Consider the following 18,923-nt stretch of genomic DNA (forward strand, 5'->3'; position numbering starts at 1 on the left):
ATGCTTATGAAAATACTCACTACCCCATAATCTAACAATCAGCCATTAGAATGAGCAAAGCCTTGGGAAGCTCAACACCACCACGATCCCCCACCTGCCTTTTCTTTCTCCCCGATAGTCTTTGTGTGGAATGGCTTTGCAAACAAGCATGGTAGCAGGGTCCCCAGCCTTTTTCCTGAAGAGATGAATGCTGTTATCCAAAAACAATCTAGTTTTACAGCAATAAAAGATACTATCCAATTATTCTTTCTGGTGACCTAGTTGCTCAAACTGGGAGATTATATACGATTATTTTCTTTTTTAAAGCTCACACCACGTTGATTCTGACATAAAACAGAAGAAACCTGCCCAATAGGGTATACAAGGAAATAAAATCATTATGGAAGTAAGCTGTGCCATCACTGTCGCAAGGAGCAGTTGGTGAACTCTCGCTGCTGACACCTTTCAGTTAGCAAGTGAACACTTAAATTACTAAGCCATCAGAGCTGGGACCTAAGAGTTAAAAACTTAAAGAGAAGGAGAAGTGTGGAAGTTGTGCTTTGAAAAGAGTAACACCTTATTGAAAGCAGTCTCTCCAAGAACTCTTTGAGTCTTATTTTTTTACGATTACTCAATTTTGAACAATGATTTACTCATAGCAGACATATTTTTTTTTAAAAAAATACAAAAGGCAACTTTACACGTGTATCTCACTAGATGGAACCACATAGGAATCAGACTGACTTCAGACTGAAGGAATGGAGTTCATTTATCAGCAGTCAAATCCAGGCCAAGTGCTGATGATTGTGGGACAGATCATCAATTATTTGTGAGCAAATTCATACTGAGGATGAAGAATATTAAAGTAAGTCTACAAAAACCAAAATACGATTTTGAGTCTATCTTACATTAATTTAAAAATTATTTCTATCCCAGATTTGAGGGATTGAGCACCTGTGTCTGATGAGTGTTAGGAAAGGTCAATACTAAGAAAGTAGAGACACAAAAAACCAAAGTGACCTACAGGGTCCCTTTTTAGCAGGAAGTAGCTAAGAGAATACGCCCTAGTCTCTCTCAGAGAGGAGTGATAGGGAATGGCAAAGGACACACTGACAAAGGAGATTAATCAGAACTGGCTTTGACAAGCACTCTGGCAATTGGACAATTAAAACAGACATTGGGGGGGGGAAGAATGAACTGGGGAGCAGGGTAGAGAAAACAGTGCAACAATGAATGAATGAAAACCCAAAATCTCTGTAAATGTTCATTAAAACTAATAAAATAAAATAAATTTAAAAAAAAAAACCAAAGTGGATGTCAGATAGACTCTGAAAATTACACTACAGTGTCAAAAGGCCAAAATAAAAGGAAGAGATGCTGAAGTAAAAGAGCTGAAGAGAAGATTTCCAAGGATAGGTTGAGAGGGTAAAGCCAAGTATGTGAGAGCTGGAATTGGGAGAACAAAAAGACAAGAACACGTTCAGTATTTGTTAAGCTGAAAGAATTGAAAAACAAATCCAAGCCTCAAGTTGCAGTACTTAGAGATGCTATCAGCAAAATCTTAAAAGACAAAAGAAGATGAAGAAGTCACTATACCAAAAGGAAATGGCTGACACCAAAATACTTCAGAAAGCACCATATTTCATGATCAAGAGCCATGGTAATGAAGAAAGACGTTCAAGCTGCACTAAAAACATTGGCAAAAAATAAGGGACCAGGAATCGATGGGATACCAATCTGCATATTTCACATAAACTCACTAGTTTATAACGGGAAATTTGGAGGACAACTATCTGACCAATTGACTGTAAGAGATCCATATTTATTCCCATTCCAAAGAAAAGTGATCCAATAGTCTATGGATCCAACAGATAGGATACTAAAAAAGAGTTGTGTCCTTTCTCCATATCTCTTCAATCTGTGCTAAGCGAATTATTTGAGAAGCTGGACTCTGAGGAAGACTCATGGATTTCCCACATGATGCACATGATACATGCCTTGCACGCTCAAAGTGAGGAGGACTTGAAGTGCTTGCTGAAGAAGATTAAAGAATACAACCTTCAATATGGATAGCATCTTAGCATAAAAAAAAAACCCAAAAATAAAAATTCTCATTATTGCACAGATAGGCATCATCACGAAGGATGGGAGAAATAACTAAAATCATCAACAACTTGAACTTACTCGGATTCAAAATCAGCAGTTAGGAGATCAGGAGACATATACCTATACCTATACCTATACCTATACCTATACCTATACCTATACCTATACCTATAATCTGCAGTCACAAAGCTCTTTAAATTATTGAGGATCAATTCTTGCCATCTGAGGACTAAGGTATGTCTCATTCGGGTCATGGTCCTTTTAATGACTTGCTATGCCTCTGAGGGCTGGAGTAGAGTAAGAATGAAAGAACTGATGCCTTTTGAGCTGTCGTGTTGGAAAAGAGTGCTGAACATCCCATGAACGGCAAAAAGAATAAACAGATAAGTCTTGGAGAAGATGCAGCCAGAGCGTTACTTGAAGGCAAAAGTGATAAAGCTTTATCTCACATACGTTGGGCATGTTGCAAGGAAAGGCTATTCCTTAGAGAAGGACGTCGTCCTGCTTGGAAAGGTGGAGGGTTGGCAAAGAGAAGACCCTCAACCAGATGATCTGACACAGTGACTACAATAATGAGTTGAACAGTGTATCAGAGATTGGGAGGCTGGCACAGGACAGGACAAGGCTCAAAACTATTGTTCATAGGGTCACTATGGGTCAACTTGACAGCATCTAACATCAACAAATCCTTGGCAAAAATCTCTTAACAGGTTTTCAAAGATTATAAATCACAAGAAGGACATTAGTGATCTTTCTCCTTTGGATCAGCTGGTGGATTTGAACCACCTGCCTCTGAGTTGGCAATACCATCCCGTATCTACTAGGCCAAGTGTCCCTGAGTCAACTGCAACTCCTAGCAACCCTATTTACAGGTCTGTACCCTGCCCTGTGTCATCCTCACTATCTAATATACTGAATACCATTGTTACAGTCATTAACAACCCATCTCTTCTCTTTTGCTGACTCTCCACTTTTCCAAGAAAGATGTCTTTTCCAAAGACTAGCCTCTCCAAATAACATGCCCAAAAGTGTGTTAGACAAAGTTTCATCATACTTTCATCACTCCTTTAAGGAGCACTCTGTCCAATACATATGTGCTCTTTTGGCAGTTCATGGGATATTCAGTACTCTTCAACTAGGATGATTCTTCTATCTTCCTTATTAATTGTCCAAATTAATAGCAAGTAATTGCATCATTTCACTATGATTCCCATCCCCAGCATTAATCAACAGATTCCTATAGATATGCTTCAGTTATTAACTGTTTTTAATCATGCTATGAAAAGCCTTGGGGGATAGGTTGATAGCTCAAAATTTTATTCTGTGAGCCAATGTAACTATGGACAGGATTTTGCTTACTAATGCAGATGCTCAAAATTCTATTCTAAACAGAAGATTATTCAGAGAAATTAATGTGTAGTATGTTTACTCAGGATTATCGGTTTGATAGCAAGCTCTGGTGGCCTGGGGGATAAGGAGTTGCCCTGACAATTTGGAGGTTCTTGTGAATGTACCAAATACTCAGCAGCAGATATTTAACCCATTGCTTTCGACTATTAATGCATGGCTGGGTGGGGTTATGCTAATGATGTGAAAAAGATGAACAGTCCTTGGGGGAGAACATGCCAATAAAGTATGTAGATAAATAATGATGTCAGAAATAATGATCAGTCAGTCTTGCCATCCTTTGACTGAACAGGTTTAGAGATAGAAAATGGGAAACTATAGGAAAGATCATAGAGCCCTGAATGTATTTGTCCATCTGGATCATATTCTCATACCAGTCAGAGAACAAGGACAGCAGCAACAGCTCTCAAAAAAAAAAGAACCAGAGACCAACAAGAGACAGAGCTGACCTAGAACTCAAACCGTATAAAGCTAGAGCCCTTACCTAAAGTGAGAGGGAAAGGGGCATCCTGGGGCACCCTACGCAATGCCTAGAGCCAAGAGGTTGAAGGTCCAAGGCCACGTCTAAGAAGCTGTCCAGACTCAAGAATTGCATTCTGCTTCCAATCTGTGCTGTAATCTGTTAACTTCCCCAATAAACCCCAATATCACATTTACAGACAATTTGTGTTTAAGTGTTGGGAGAATCATCACTGAATACTACAGATCATAAAGCTCAGTGGGAGCGAAGATTTAGTATAACATGCAACTATAAGGGAGCTCTAGTGGCTTAGTGGTAAGGAGCTGCACTGTTAACACAAAGGCAATTGTTTGAATCTATCAGCTGCTCCATGGGAGAAAGATGGACCGAATCTATCAGCTGCTCCATGGGAGAAAGATGGACCATCTCCTCCCCTGCGATTTACTCCCTCTGAAAAACCACTCCTGTTGTTAGGTAGGTACCTTCAAGTTGAGTACAACTCATAGCAACCTCATGAATACAAATCTGAATGCTGTCCTGTCCTGTGCCATCCTGACACTTCTTGACACACAAAAGCCCACTACAGCAGTCACCGTGTCATTGCACTTCGTTGAAGGTCTTCCTCTCCTTTGCCGACTCTCAACCATTCCCAACATCATGTCCTCCTTCAAGAAATAGCCCCTCCTAGCAATATGTGCACAGTATGTGAGGCGAAGCCCTATCATTCCTGCCTGCAAAGAGCACTCTGGCTGTATCCTCCCCAAGACATAACTTGATTCTCTTGGGGCGTCAATTATTTTTCTGTCATCCTTATTCACTGTCCAGGTCTCAGAGGCACAGCTAGTAATCAAAAAAGCAATGGCCTGAATCAGATGCACCTTAGTCCTTCAAACTGACATGATTACTTTCCAATAATTTGGAAAGGTCCCTAACTGCAGACTTTCCTACTGCAATGAATCTCATTTCCTGACAGCTCGAACCAAGGGAATTAACTGTGGATAAAAGCAAGATGTTGCTGTTGATATTTTCAATTTCCTCTCCATCCATCATGACACTGCCTACTGGTCCAGTGGTAAGAATCTTTGTTTTCTTGATAGAAATGCAATCCTTGATCTTCTGCAACAAATGCTTCAAGTCCTCCTCACTTTCAGCAAGTAAGGTTTTGTCATCTGCATAATGCAGGTTATTGATGAGTCTCCCTCCTATTCTGATGCCACCAAATCTAAAGGAAAACTTGCTGAAGTACAAGAGCTGAAAAAAGGACAGTTCGGGAGAACAAAATAAAGTACTATAATGGAACGTGCAGAGAGCTGGAAATGGAAAATAAAGAAGAACTCGCTCTGCATTTCTCAAGCTGAAAGAACTAAAAAACAATTTTAAGCCTTGTGTCACAATATTGAAAGATGCTACAGGCAATATACTGAATGAACCAGAAAGCATCAAAAGAAGATGGAGGGAATACATAGAGTCACTGTACCAGAAAAAATTGATTGACCCAGAAAAATTTCAGGAGGTACCATATGAACAGGAGTCAATGGTAAGTGGAAGCTGCATTAAAAGTATTAGCAAAAAGAAGGCCCCAGGAATCAATGGGATACCAATTAACTTGTTTCAATTAACAGATGCAGCCTTGGATGCACTCACCAGTCTATGCCAGGAAATTTGGAGGACGGCTGTCTGGCCAACGGATTGGAAGAGGTCCTTATTTGTTCCCATTCCCAAGAAGTGTGATCCAACTGAATGTGAAAATTATTGAACAATATCACTGATATCCCATGCAAGCAAAATACTGCTGAAGATCATTCATAAACGGCTGGAACAGTACATAAACAGGGAACTGCCAGAAGTTCAAGCAGGATTTTAGAAGAGGCTGTGGCACCAGGGGTATCATTGCTGATGTCAGATGGATCCTGGCTGAAAAGTAAAGCATACCAAATGAATGTCTACTTATGCTTTATTGACTATGCAAGGGCATTTGACTGTGTGGATCATGAGAAATTGTGGTTGACATTGAGAAGGATGGGAATCTCAGAGCACTAGACATTGCTCATGAGGAACCTATACCTGGATCAGGAGGCTGTTGTGTGAATGGAGCAGGGGAGTACTGCAAGGTCTAGAATTGGGAAGGAAGAGTGTCAGGGTTGTATTCTATCTCCATACCTGTTCACTCTATATGTTGAACAAATTATCCAAGAAGCTGGACTCTATGAAGAGGAAAACCCACTAGAGGGTCCTATAAATCGGTTCCAATACACACCACAACATAATATAGTAGGAAAGCCTAAAGCACTGGAACCAAAGAAAGGGATATAAATTTTTACTTTATCACTTATTTTTAATCTGTGTGTGATTACCCCTTGAGGGACCTTTTATCCATGGATTGAAAGCAAACAGCAGAGTTGCTGCGAGGATGTACTAAGCCATCCTGGCAATGTCAGAATGTTTAAAAAGTCTGATTCTCACGAAAGGAGAACAGCTAAGAAAGGTAAATATATTAAGAATGACAAATTAAAGAGGAGAAAGATAACACCCTCATGTCTCTAGGAACACCAGAAATGGAATATTTTCAACTAAAAAATTGGGGGCTTTTTGTTTTAATAAAATTTCTATTTTGTGATTTTAATGAAAGTGTACAGAAAGTTAGATTTTTTCATTCATCCACTGTTGCACATTTTACCCCCTCCCTCTTTTCCTCCTCCTCAGTGACTTCTTTTTTCTAATATTCATTGTTGCACAAAAAATTGCAGCCTGAATCCAACAGAACCTAATCTTAATACTTTCAACATTCACAAAAGAATCAAGAGGTCAGAAATTCTTATACCTGCTCCACAGGAAAAAGATGGGCAATCTCTTTACCTAAGGATTTATATAGTCTTGGAAACCCGATAGAAGAATAGACTTGATAATGCTGGGTGGTTTTTGGAAGTAAATCCCAGACATGAAGTCTTCTAATTTCAAATCTTTATTGAAACCTGTCAAATATGAGTGATCTTGTTAGTATCTGAAATATACACTACCTTCCAGGAGGCTCTGGTGGCCTAGGGGTAAGGAGCTGAGCTGCCAACCAAAGGGTAGGGGGTTCAAATTCACAGGGAAAAAAACAATCTCCTCCTCTGTAATTTATATCCTCTAATAACACCATTACGGGTCAGATCTGAATTGATAACAATGAGTTTTGTTGTTAATTTCATTTCTAACTTACAATACCATAACACCATGCAACCTGTAAGTGATAGCCTAGCACATATTAGTAAACAATAGGGCAATGTTGTTCTTGGATGCCATCAAGTAACTTCTGACTCATAGCAATCCTATATACAACACAACACTGTGAAAATCAGCTCACAGTCTGTGTCAAACGCACCTAGTTTTACAGTCTTCTCATTATTCATTATCAAAGTGGACTGAACCTTCTTGATTGCATGCCTAACACACATGAAAAAATCTAGCTATCCTTGCTTCTGAGGAGCTACATGTATTCCAAAAAGTGGGGAGGAAACACACACACACACACACACACCCAAAAAACCCACCTGTTTATAAATCCTTCCTTCTCACTTTACCAGACCAAAAAAAAAAAGGGGGGGGGAGACACTTTATGTACATTCTTCTCCTCTAATCCTGTGTTTCGGCTATACAGCATCATGGATAACACTAAAATATCTTACAGGAGGCATAAAATAATTTTATTTAAAATATAATCTTTACATTTTACCCTTAAAGGCAATAAACAAAGTTCAGTAAAAGGTAAGACAGAAAGGAGATGGTGGGGAACAACAACAATTTTTAAAAAACCCAATGAGTCATCCAAGGAGGAAAGGTGGTTTCCTACATCCAAACTTTCGGGTGAAACCATGATGTGAGTCAATTACCAAGCAGAAATCCTCTGAACCTTCTATACTTCTGGGAAAAAACAAATCTTACAAATAGGCTTATTCACTTCCTCCCCTTCTCATCAACCAAACCCTACCATGAGGCATCACACACACAGAGATAAAAATGCAGGCTATTTCTCAGTGATACTACTAGCAATCTGCCAAAAAGTAGCTAGACTGGCTCCTGGACAAATCAACCTTGTTCCTACAAGCATCCGGGGCATGAGGTAGTCTTACGTAACAGGGTAGGATTAGCAGTACCTTCCTACTCCCTCATCAATCCACATTGTAACAAAATATTCAGATTCATAGTAGATACCCCAGGTTGAGGTAGAGGTGGATTGCCACTCCTTACTCCTACCCCAACACACTCTCAAGAACCACAGCTGTAGGGAAATGAAGGTCTAAAAATAGATTCTTCTGAAAGATAAACTAAATCACAGCCACCTTCCTTGAGGTCCTAATTCCTCCCTTCTCTCATATTACCAGACAAAATAAACACTTTGATACATTCCTCTCCTCTTTACTGTATTTCTCAGGGTTTGTGGGTAAAACAGAAAACCTTGGCCTTTCCTTCCCATTGGGCTTCCTTCCTTGGCATCTGTGATCTTTACATATTACCTTACCTTGCCCTTAGCCATGCTACAGAGCATGCCCCAGATATTTACATTCAGGGGCAAATCTTATATGCTATAATTAAAATTATATCTGGGAATCTTTGAAACCAGGTTCCAGGTACAGAAAAGGGCTACAAATACCATGATACAAAAATTAGTGGAATGCAATGAGATACCATCTCACTCCAGTAGCAGGGGCAAAGTTTAACAGGACAGCAAGTAATAAATGTTGCAGAGGATGTAATGAGATAGGAACTCTTAAAATTGTCGGGAGAGATTGTAAAATGGTACAACCACTTTGAAAGGCAGTTTGGCATTTCCTCAAAAAGCTGAACAAAGAAATGCCTTATAACCCAGTTACTCTACTGCTTGGAATATACCCTGAGAAAATGAGAACTGAGGCACAAATGGAGCCTTGTACACTTATGTTCACAGCAGCATTATGCACCATCACAAGAACATGGAAACAGTCCAGATGTCCAACCACAATCGCATGGACTGAGAAATTATGGTATATTCACACAATGGAACACTACGCAGCAGTCAGGAGCAAATCACTACCTAACTTGGGAGGGACTGGAAAGCGTTATGCTACGTGAACTAGCTCAGTCCCATAAGAACAAACAATGTATAAGACCATTATTGTAGAATGTATATGAGAATCCAAGGGGGAAGGGGGGAGGGGAGAGCAGAGGAGTGAGGATGGGGAGAGATAATCATAGGGTTGCACAATTGGATGGATGAAAGTAGGCGTGGGTAATGGAAAAACAAAATATCCAGTGTGAAAAAGAATGTATACAAACTTTATAAGTAAACCAGTATAAAATTAAAAAATACCCAAAAAAAAAGTTAGTGAATTTTAAATTCATCCCTTTCACTGGATTTTCAACTATGTCCCAAATGCAATAATACAGCAAAGTGTGGGGACAAACCTAAGGAAGAAACTAAACTTTACTGATAACTTTCAGGAAAAGACCTCACTTAACACGCAGTATTTTAGAACTAACAAATACCACTAGAATCTAATAGTTCAGGATATCTTAACTACTGTTTTTCTATGATGTGCTAAGCAGTGAAAATTCACAATATCCCTAACATTACCCTTGTTTTGCAAAAGGGAAAACCAGGGTTTAAATAATTTGTAGCTTGCCTGTAAAGATTCCAAGCTAGAATTCCAAGGAAATACAAAGATTTCTAAGACACAAATGTCTACCTACATGCCTCTTCAGTCAAAGTACTGTTATCTGTAGTTTATAGCTCAACCTTGTTTTTAAAAACATTTCTCAACTATCACAAAAGATACAGGTGCAATTGATGTCTTCATAAAAGCCATCTGGAGCATAACTGACAGCATAAATTCCTTATCTAAGAACACTGAATGGTTGGTTAGTAGGACAATTAGTCAGATAACCAATATGCTCAATGTCAGACTTGGAAACTATACACCACTGATTATGTGTCTATTGAAAAAAGACATGGAAAGAAAATAAAATTCAACGTTGCTGTTCAAAGCAGTAACTGAAAATACAGTGTAGTAAACTGCTAAGAAAAAAAATTTTTTTAATCTGTGCATTTTAAATAGCAAATATTTCTCCCCTTAGTGAACAACTACATTCTATGTGGCCCAGAATCACATTTACACAAATGAGGGGGAAACTTTACATTTTACCCTACTTGTACTATCATAAAAAAATTTAAATCCCACAATATTATGAGTTTAAAAGCTGTTGGGAAAGTGAGAGGCAAGCTAGTATTTATCATCTGTCTTACAGCAATGCATCTGCTATGGAATCTCAGCTACCATCTAGAATTCCCTGTTTTCTAGCAGCATTTCACATTCCACCTTCTCAATGTCATATCAGTGATCCACCCCTCCTCATTTTCTATTCGTGTACATGGCCACAGCAGGCTCTGAGTAGGCATACATCTTTGCCAGTAGGTGCCACCATCTAACAAACAACAGATTTCATTTGGAACATTCCCTACTTTTAAGAGTTACGTAACAGGCATAAGTTCTCTACTTATAAAATGATGCAAATTCTACATTTTATGATGAAGAATATTTGTAAAATATTAACTCAAAAGCATCTTACCTTCTGAAAAGATGCAAAGAGCATCTTTAAAAGAACATTTTGCCATTTCCTTATGTTTTAGAATGTCCAGACTTAAGACTCATGCTGACAGAAACAAAATGCTGCTAGCAAACTTAACTGAATCTCTTAGGCAAATTTCATACACTGTCTTATTTTTTTTAACAAAACAGAGTATACAATTCAATATTTTGCTTTATTTAACTGACTATAATCCCCACATGGCTCTTTGCACCATCTCTCTGTTAATTCTTTATTCCTTTCATCCCTGCATCCTTGCTTTCCTACCTCCTTGGACAAAGGCTAAAATACTGATCATTAAAAACAACAGCAACAAACAACAAACACCATCACCAAATGGAGAATAAAAGAAGTAACTGCTTAAAATGCCATACAGCTACAAAAATGAAGAAATACTGGATTCAAATTTGGATCCATATGTATGCAAAGTTTTCTTTCCATGCAGAAAATTTGGGTGTTTTCCAACTGCTTTGTCCCATGAAATCAATTTAATGTGTTGCAGCTAGCATTTTAAAATAAAATTAAACTTAATATGAGAATTTCCATGCCCACAGTGGTACACAAAATAACATGTCATACACATGCACACACACAAGACTAAAAAGAATGAGCAAAGGAAAGCAAGAGTGATTATTTAAAAGGGAGCAATATTCAAGTCAAATCAATTTTTTTAATAACAAAACTGGGAAAATATGCTTTCATGTACCAAATAAAACTATAAAGTACATTAAGGGAAAGAGAAAGACAGACATAAAATTAAGCTTAATTTACTTAAAAGATCTCAAAAGAAGACTGAGGAGCTCTGGAGGTGTAGTTCACAACATGCTGTGTTGCTAACCAAAGGGCCAGGGCATCTTTAGTGGTTCCATGGGGAAAGATGGGCAGTTAAAATTGGGGGGGAGGGGGGGCAGAAATATTTACAGTCTTGGAAATCTGAAGATGGGTCCTTATCACTGGGAACTGACTTAACGAAAATGAGTCTGGTTTTGATACATTATTGACAATTTTTCATGAAACATTTAAAATCTGATACAGCATATTATGCCATAAAAGAAAACCTCAAATATAGCAAAACCTGCACAGTCAACCCTTAGGTATGAGGTTTGAATCTATCCCTGAGATTTACAATCTCTGAAAACCCTCTGGAGTACCAGCTATGAGTTGGTCCTGACCCTCACAGTACATAATAGCAAAATGTAGCAGAGAAAGTGAACTGCACAGGATAAAGGCACAGTTCAGGACTGTTAATTCTAGGGTTGCTAAGAGCTGTAGTCAACTAGAAGGCATCTAACAGCAACAAAGTAAACCAGCCACCTTTGGTTATAATTAACTCTATATTACATTCCTAGTCCCTTGTTGTTGTGTGCCATCAAGTCACCTGCAACTCATAGTGACACTATGTACAAGGCTCTGAACTCAGCTCTATTCTGAGTCAATTTCGCTGTCTCTCATACACCAAATCCCATTATCCCAGTTACTGAGTCAATCCATCTCAACGGGGGTCTTCCTCTCCTTGCTATCCCTCCACCTTTCTAAGCATAGTATCTTTTTCCCCCAAGAACTAGTCCCTCCTGGTCACCTGCACAAAGTATGTGAGACAGAGCGTCAGAATCCTTGCCTCCAAGGAGAAGCCTGGTTTCACCCTCTCCAGGAAAGATGTTTGTTCTCTTTGGCAGTCAATGGTATGTTCAGTACTCATCTCCAGTACCACAACTCAAAAGCACCGATTCTTCTTCTATCATCCTTAGTCACTGTCCAGCTCTCTTTCCCAATGCAATTCGTCTTTTGATTTCCTGGTTACTGGTATCAAGACTGCGGATTGTGGAATTGAGCAAGCTGAAGAAGCTGTTAACAATCTCAATCTCTTCTCCAACTATCATGATGCTGCCAACTGCTCCAGTGGGGAGAATCTTTGTTTTATTGATGTTAAGCTTCAATCCATACTGAAGGCTGCCGTCCTTGACCTTTAACAAATGCTTCAGATTCTTCTCGGTTTCAGCAAGCAAGGTTGAAGGCTCAAGATGGAATACTTAAGGATGCTATGGGCAGAATGTTGAATGATCCAGGAAGCATTAAAAAAAAGATGGAAGGAAGGGAGCACTGGTGGCCTAGTGGCAAGAAGCTGAGCTGCAATCCCGAAGGTTCACAGTCCAAATCCACCAGATGCTTTGCTGGATAAAGAGGGGCAATCGTCTCCTGAACCAGTCAGATCTAATTCAGCACACACACACAAATAATTTAAAAAAAAAAAAAAAGGAAAGAGTACCAAAAAGAATTGGTTGACACAGAAGAATTTCATGAAACAGCATATGATCAAGAGGCAATGCTGATGAAGGAGGAAATTCAAGGTGCTCGGAAGGAACTGGCAAAAAACAAGGCCCCAGGAATTGATGGAATACCAACTGACATATTTCAACAAACAGATGCAGCCCTGGATATGCTTACCAGGATGTGCCAAGATATCTGGAGGACAATCACCTGGCCAGCTGATTGGAAGTGATCTTAGTCCTTAATCTTGACAAAAGAACACCCTTCACACTAACATAAAATATATTAAATACTCAGATCTTTTTAAAAGAGTCCCCTGAATAGCACAATGGATAAAGGCTCAACTATAAGCCAAAAGGTTAGTGGTTCAAACCTACACAGAGGCATTTCAAGACACAGATGCTTCTCAAAGTCCAAAATTCTATTCTGTCCACATGGTGGTGTCATGAATCAGAAGAACAATAAACTTAATGCATAAAACATTTGTAAAAGGGAAATTACAAAATTCTCATAAAAAAGTCAAATGAAAAAAAATAAAATTACTGGAATGGAATTTACAAGACCATAATTACAACCTGGTCTACAGAATCAATGTAACATCAATCAAACTCCACCAAATTATTATGCTTCATCACCAACTTTTCTTTTTTTAAACAGGAGTATACCCATGTTATAAATATTAAAGCTTAATTTTTAAATCCACAATAATTAAAGCTAAGGGTCCCTGGTAAAGTCAAATAGATTTACCTATACAGAAACAAGGGAGTAAACAAGGGAGTCCTGGTGGCTGAGTGTTAAGAAATTATGCAGCCAACCCAAAAGTATATGGTTTGAATTAACCAGCTGCTCCTCAAGAAAATATGGGCAATCTCCTCCCATGTGATTTATAGCCTCTGAAAATCTACTGAAGGACCAGCTATGAGTCACGATATAGTTAAAAAAAAAACAGACTCCTTTACATGTATGAATTTATGTATGAGTTTAACTCAATTTGGTGAAGAAGATAAATAGCTCAGTGATAAGTATTTAAAATAAAAGTTTGATTCACCTTACACCACTTAGCAAAATATACTATAGGTCAATCAAGGGGGGAGGAAACCTACTAAAATAAAGAATAGAAGAGCATTTAAAAATTCTTGTAATAAGGAAAAGGCTAGGTATGTCATTTTGGCTAATTTAAAAGTATTTTAACATTAAAATGTAAAGCATGTTCGAGAAAAGAAAACCACATGATCAATAAGCTACTATAAAGATCTCTTATAAAACAAAAATTAATACCTTAATAGGAGAATAAATTGTTTTTGTTGTTGTTGTTGTTATGTGCCATTGAGTCGCTTGTGACTCATAGTGACCCTATTTACAAGAGCCCTAAACCCTGATTTATCACTGTGCCAATCTCACTGTCTCCGACACACCTACCCCAATCCATCTCACTGAGGGTCTTCCTCTCTTGAGCTGTCCCTCCAACCTCCCAAGCATGATGTCCCTTCTCCAAGGACTGGTCCCTCCTTGCAACATGCCCAAAATATGTCAGACGAAGCTTCAGAATCCTTGCCTCCAAGGAGGAGCCTGGTTTCACTCTTTCCAGGATAAACCTGTTTGTTTTTCTAGCAGTTCATGGTGTATTCAAAACTCTTTTCCAGCACCACAGCTCAAAGGCATCCATTCTCTTTCTATCATCCTTAGTCACTGTCCAGCTCTCCAATGCACAACACACAATTGCAAAGACTACGTAAACCAGATCAGGAACATCTTAGTCTCCAGCCTGATGTCCTTGCTCTTCAGTACTCTGGAGAGGAACCTCACAGCTGACTTTCCCAATACAATTTGTCTCTTGAAATCCTGGCTGCTGGTGCCAAGAGTGGTGAGTGTGGAACCAAGCAAACTAAAACTGTTAACTACCTCAATCTCTTGACCATCCATCCTGATGTTGCCAATTGGTCCAGTAGTGAGAATCTTTGTCTTCTTGCTATTGAGCCTCAATTCATATTGAAGGCTGCAGTCCTTGACCTTCTGCAGAAAGAGCTTCAGCTTCAGGTCCTCCTCAGTTTCAGTAAGCAGGGTTGTGTCATCTGCAAACACGAGTTGCTGATCAATCTTTCACCAATCCTCCTAGTACAACCCAGAGTCCTAGATGATCTGTTCTGCACACAGACAGAAAAGGTATGGAGACAGAATACATCCCTGGCGGATACCCTTCCCAATTCTGAAGCAAGCAGTGTCTCCTTGCTCTGATGACTGCCTCCTGGTTCAAGTATAGGTTTCACATAAGCACTATCAAATGTTCTGGGATTCCCATTCTTCTCAGAGTCAGCCACAGCTCATTGTGATATGCACAGTCTGCACTGTCAATGAATCACAGATAAGATATTCCTCTGGTACTCTCTGCTTTCTGCCAAGATACATTTAATACTAGCTATAAGATCCCTAACACAACCTCTTCTAAACCCAGCCTACACATCTGGCAGTTCTCTGTTGACAGTCATTGCTCCAGTCGTTTTTGGATCATTTTCAGCAGAATCTTGCTTGCATGGGATATTAATGATATTTTTCGATAGTCAGGTCACCTTTCTTTGGAATGGGAACAAATATAGACCTCTTCCAGTCGGTTGACCAGCTAGCAGTCCTCCAGATATCTTGGCACAACTTAGTGAGCACTTCCAGGGGAGTGTCTGTTTGCTGAAATATGTCAACTGGTATGCCGTCAACTCCTGGAGCCTAGTTTTCTGCCAATTCTTTCAGAGCAACCTGAACTTCCTCCATCACCACAGGCTCTTGCTCATATGTTATTTCATGAAATCCTACTGTGTCAGTCAATTCCTTCTGATACAGTGACTCTGTATACTCCATCTCCTTTTAATGGTTCTGGGAACATTTAACACTTTGCCCAAAGCATCCTTAAGTACTGCCACTCGTGGCTTGAATTTGTTTTTCAACTCCTTCAGCTTAAATGCTGAGTGAATTCTTCCCTTTTGATTTTCTGATTCCAGCTCTTTGCACATTTCATTATAGTAGATTCCTTTGTCATCCCAAGCTGCCCTTTGAAATTTTCTGTTCAGCTCTTTAATTTCTTCCTTGGCACTCTAATGCAATATTCTGAGTCTCATCCAACACCCTTCTTGGTCTTTTCTTCCTCTTCAGCCCTTTGTAATGAGCCTTTGCATTCTTCATGGACGATATTATTCTTTATATCCTCCCAGAGATCATTTCATCTACACTCACTGGTGTACAAGGTCTTAACCCTATTTCTGAGATGGTTTTGAAATTCGAGTGGGATAGATTTAAGGTCAAATTTTGGTTACGGAGGATTTAATTTTCTTCAACTTCAGCTTGAATTTGCTTGTAAGTACTTGGTGGTCTGTCCCACAATTAGCGCCTGGCCTGGATTTCACAGCTGATACTGAGCTTCTCCAGTGATTCTTTCCACAAATGTAATTTATTTGATTCCTATGCATACCGTCAGGTGAAATCCATGTATACAGCCTGCGTTTGTGTTTCTTACAAAAGGTATATGCAGTGAATAAATCATTCAATGGGCAGAATTCTATCTCCAGCCTCATTTCTGTCACCGAGTCCATGTTTTCCAGCTACTGATCTTTCTTCCCTGTTCCCAACTTTTGAATACCAGTCGCCTATTAAGTATAAATAGCCAAAATGAACACCGACAGTTACAGAAAAGATGTAATCCTTTGCCTAATGAATTTGCAAACCATTCTTATGTAATGTGAAAGAATTGTAGGATTCTAACAAAGGCAAAAACCGTATAGCAGACTTGGTGGTTTTACTAAAGAGTCATGTATAATCGTAAAGAATTAAATATCCCCCAAAGCTTATGTTGAGTGATAAACTATTGAAAATAAAGATGTAGATGTCGGTGACACAGAAAAGCAACTACTAAAAGAATAAGTTTCAAATAATTTGTATTTATTTCTCTCTCTGGTGATTTTTCTGTTTTTGAACTTCATTCTTTTGTGAAATACTTTTGTACTTTGGTTGTTTGGTTTTGTTTTGTTTTTTATCCAATGTTTGGTTGAGTATGTGTGTTTATGTGTGTTGAAAGCTAGGGATATACTAGGGGAGTTTTTCCATATACAGAACTACCCATGGTGGTACTACCTTAGTCTGTTGTTCTGTCGTGAGGTGGTCAGAAGTGTTCCACCTCAGATGCACTGCTGGAGAAGGAGGGACAATCTCCTCTTGTACCAGTCAGATCCGATTTGATGGGACACACACCAAAAAATATTAAAAAAGAAGTATTCCACCTTCAGTAGTATATAGTCTTACTAATTTCCTTTTATTTATTGGAAAATATTTGTGTTTTCCTTTGGGCAAGTTTCCACCTTAGACGTGTTCCAGCATTCCTAAGTTTTTGGGGGTTTTGTTCACCCATAAAATAGGTGATAATAGAAGTTCCTTCACATGGGGAAGGACAAATTATATTCAAATACTGAGGCTCTCAACTTCTACGGGGAAGAAACATCTGTCATTTGTTTATTCTACAACCTCTCTACTTAGAACAAATTCTAGTACAACATATTCATTGCCATTAAGTCAATTCCAACTCCTAGTAACTCTACAAGGGCACAGTAGAACTACCCAAAAGGACTCCTGAGGCTGTAAATCTAAATGAGCTGCATACTGTCTCATTCACTAATCTTTGCATTAACAGTCAACACTCTGTGGCCAAGGCATTCTATAGGCCACGATAAATAGGTCGAAAATAAAATTTAGCTATAGTCATCCTAATTTTCCTAGAAGTCGTGGTGACAAAATGATTAAGTTTACTCCTTTTCCAAACTAACTACAATGAGCAACTGTAGGAGGGAAAAAAATCTAACATTTCTGATCAACACAGAAAGTGACAGCAAAGCCTATTTTCACAAAGGCAATTTCTCTTACCATCTTTCTAGTTATCTAGATAGAAGGATACCTCATTAATTATTGGAATGCTAAAAAAAAACTCAAAAGAAGGATCACCATAAGTCTGCTATAGTTTTCCTGAGAAAGCAGACAGGCAGGCCCAATTTAAACTTCCTAGTACTTCATACAGCTTTAAAAAAGTAAAATTTTAAGATATTTACTTACAAAAGGCAGGAAAAGTATCCTAAAAGTTGGAATAGAAAAACAGCCCGAGAACAGAGTCACAGTGAAAGCACCAAACCCAAAGTTAATCAGCTAAAGCATAAAAATTAAGCAAGCACAGGTTCTTCAAGCTAACCATGCCCCAAATCCTGGGTTCACAAGATTGCACCCTCAGTTCTTTTTTTTTTTTTTATGAAAAAGAATGTTACTGCCTTCATTGAAGGAACAATATATACAAAGCCTCCAAGGCATAAAGTTGCTTACCCAGGGAAAATACACAAATAACGGTTATCAGCTCATAGAGACCCTCTGCTGGCGTTCTAAGCAGTAAATCTTTCCAGGAGTACTCTACCCCTATGTAAAGGGGAAGAAAAATAATAAAAAATGAAAAAAGAAAAAAAAAACAACTGTTTTACTCTGTCTTCTACTATGCATCTTTTTTTAAAGCATAAAACATCTATACCGAAGATTCCAGCCAAAGCTAGAGAAACAATACCATGCAGCTACCACTTTCTAAACATCTAGTATTGATTGTATCACTTAATGAAAACTAGAGAAAACTAAACCAACAAATAATTACTAAAATATAAACCTAAAAAGCCTCTCCTCCAGAGTACCTCTTTCCTTCAGAACAGCTGGAGGATTTGAACCTCATAATATGCACACACAATAGTCTATACCACCAGAGCTCCTTATATTAAACTCTAAGAAGTGGTAAATTCAAACACAATCCAATCAAAATTCCAACAGACTCCTCCTCCCTCCACCTACTGTCCCAGAAATAGATGATTTTAAAATTCACATGAAATCATAAAGGTTAAGTTTTACCTATAGCTAATCTTGAAGAACAAAGGTAGAGGATTTACACTATGAGATACCAGTACCTATTCTACAGTTACAGTAACTAGGACCATATAAACCATTATAAACCATTCTTGGAAAAATACATCTTAAATTTATATCTCTTCACTGCCCCTCCCCAACACACACATCTACTCTATTGCAGGACTAAATGTAA

The 18,923-nt window shown here is 38.6% G+C and overlaps 1 protein-coding gene across 4 annotated transcripts in view; it reads right to left on the bottom strand.

Annotated features, from left to right (window-relative positions):
• FBXW11 (F-box and WD repeat domain containing 11) overlaps positions 1 to 18,923 on the bottom strand; it is a 146,783-nt gene that overhangs the window by 56,652 nt on the left and 71,208 nt on the right. The gene's annotated exons all lie outside the window — the stretch shown is intronic.

This window comes from Elephantulus edwardii, unplaced genomic scaffold, assembly GCF_000299155.1.
Source record: "Elephantulus edwardii isolate Elephantulus edwardi_28Jun2011 unplaced genomic scaffold, EleEdw1.0 scaffold00033, whole genome shotgun sequence".
Lineage (NCBI taxonomy): Eukaryota > Metazoa > Chordata > Mammalia > Macroscelidea > Macroscelididae > Elephantulus > Elephantulus edwardii.